This window comes from Rattus norvegicus, chromosome 6, assembly GCF_036323735.1.
Source record: "Rattus norvegicus strain BN/NHsdMcwi chromosome 6, GRCr8, whole genome shotgun sequence".
Taxonomy (NCBI): Eukaryota; Metazoa; Chordata; class Mammalia; order Rodentia; family Muridae; genus Rattus; species Rattus norvegicus.
The window spans coordinates 14,601,424-14,603,612 of NC_086024.1; the positions used below are offsets into that span (position 1 = coordinate 14,601,424).

The 2,189-nt window shown below is 58.3% G+C and overlaps 1 long non-coding RNA gene across 2 annotated transcripts in view; it reads right to left on the bottom strand.

Moving 5' to 3' along the window:
• Positions 1 to 1,698, bottom strand: part of LOC120103470 (uncharacterized) — a 54,016-nt gene extending 52,318 nt beyond the window's left edge. For both annotated transcript variants that reach the window (XR_005505657.2, XR_010052464.1), the window contains exon 1: positions 1,263 to 1,698. This is a non-coding gene — a long non-coding RNA (uncharacterized LOC120103470). The remainder of the gene's footprint in view (positions 1 to 1,262) is intronic.
• Between the last annotated feature and the right edge of the window lie 491 nt (positions 1,699 to 2,189).

The window sequence follows — 2,189 nt, forward strand, 5'->3', positions numbered from 1 at the left end:
GTTCAGACACATTCAGCAGTCTGGTGCCCTGGGAATCTCTGGGGGCCTAGGTTAGCAGGAAGGATGGGGAAATTTCCACAGTACAACCCTTAGGACTCGCTCACTAATCAACACAAATCTTAAGTAGTGGTGGGCTAGGCCCACAATTGGCATTCCTGAAACCGAGGACCACCAGCTGAGCTTTAAATAAATGCAGATGTGACAGACAGAGGAGACCCCAAGGAGGGCAGCCTCTCCACTCACAGGTCCTTCCCTGCACAGGCGAGTGTGCCCACCGGCAATAACGTGGCAGGGGATGGGATAGACACCGAGCTGAGAGGACCTAGGTTTGAAAACAGTTCGGAATGATTCCGGCCTCCCACCACCCTGTGGGCCTCGCTGCTTTTTCCTCAAAGCGGGGCTGTGATTGACCTAGCCTGGCCGCCACTGGGTAGACTGTCAGGCCGTGCTGGGGAAATCACAAACCTAGTTTGCTCCAACAGGGACTGCTTGGAGGCTTGGCTCGCCCAGCGCAGGGCCAGGGCGGCCGGTCACCGAGTCACTCCAGACCTGGGAGCTTGGGCGCGACAGCGTGGAGCTTGATACCGAGACTGCAGAGCAGATGACGGTGTCTTGAACTTTGTGAGCCCCAGGCTACCAAGAGGTGGAGCCCGGGGCAGGCAGATGGGCGCAACGAAACTGCCCAGTCGCCAGAAACCATGGGAACCTCTCTACACTCGGGTCCGCAGCCAGAGGGCTTTCTGGGAAGCTGGGAAAAAGGGTGCCGAGCGCGCCTACCCTGTTTGGTCTGCCCGGAGGGTGACTCCCAGTGACCCCAACGATCCGTACTCCCCACCCCCAGCCTGGGCCTTTACACTCACCACCTCTTGGTCGCCCTACCCTTCTTTCTCGCCCTCCCTTGGCCCACCCCCGCCGGTGCCACTCGGGTCACCCAGGGGGGTGGCCGAGATCCCAGCTGCACAAACACTGGGGACAGCCCGCGTCCGCCGCAGGACCTTGCACCACCCCCGCCCCAGGGCCTGGTGTCCCTTCTCTGCCTCTTCGGGAATCGCTCAGCGGCGGGGCCGGACCCTAGGGTGGGTGACTGCCTCCAGCACTGGTTTCACAGCATTCGTCCGCCGGCGCCCGGCGTCTCTAGGTTCTATTCCGCCGTCCGCAGCCGCCAAGCCAGAGTTCCCTGAGCCCCCGCCGAGCCCGAGAGTCCCCTCTTCCCTCCCAGCCCGAGCGGCACTGAGAGCGGGGATCCGACCCGAGGCACCTACCGCGGCAGATCCCCGGCCTCCGCTCTCCTGCAGCCCACCCGGAGCCACGGACGCCAGGCGGGCTCCACACCCTGCGGGGGCCGCGCTGTTCCGGGGCGCTGGCTGAGCCGCTCCCCCGCACCTGCGCCCACGTCGCCGGCTCGCCTTTCCTTCTGCGCGGAAATGCCACTGGCTTCAGACAATTTCAGACGGGCTCCCAGCAGCAGAGGGGGTTAGGACATTTCGATAGCTGGAGAGAGAACTGGCCCCAGGCGACCCGCATTAGATCGGAGACCTATTTGGCTGGTCTGGAGAGGGGACAGCCCAAAGAGCGAGGCTAACAGTGATGAACAGCCTCATAGTACATAGCGAAGGGCTATCCACACCATTCCTTTCTGCAGACCTGGCAGGACCCGGAAGCTGGTCGTAAGCAAGAGCAAGAACTTGAATTTATTGGCGTAAGTCTCATTTTAAAAGGTCAACACGAGCAAGAGGCACATGACAATTAAATGCTGGTGAGGAGAGCGCTGGACACGGCTGGGCACTGCGCAGACGGTCTCAGGACCTTTCATATTTTTTTTTTGTTCAAAGTGCAAAATTAAGCTGAAAGATTTTCTTACAGCAAACAGCCAGGGGTGTACGGTGACTTTCCCTCTGAGGGAACTCTTGCTGATGCTTTAAACAGCACCTTAAACAACACTCTAAGGTTTGTGCTTGTGCAGCAAAACCGGCAAAACAGAACCAATCGAAAGGAAGGCTAAAGTCCCACTGAGTGAATACTTCACTCAATCACGGGGAAAAATAGGTATTGATTTGCATAGTAAATCTGAATCACAAAGCGCCAAGCTTAGCTTCCCTTTCAGGACCTAGCTCGGCTTTCCTGGAACCCCAAAGAAAACAAACAGCGTTGTCTGTGTTTTGGTCCTTAGGGGAATAAATTGTCCTTTG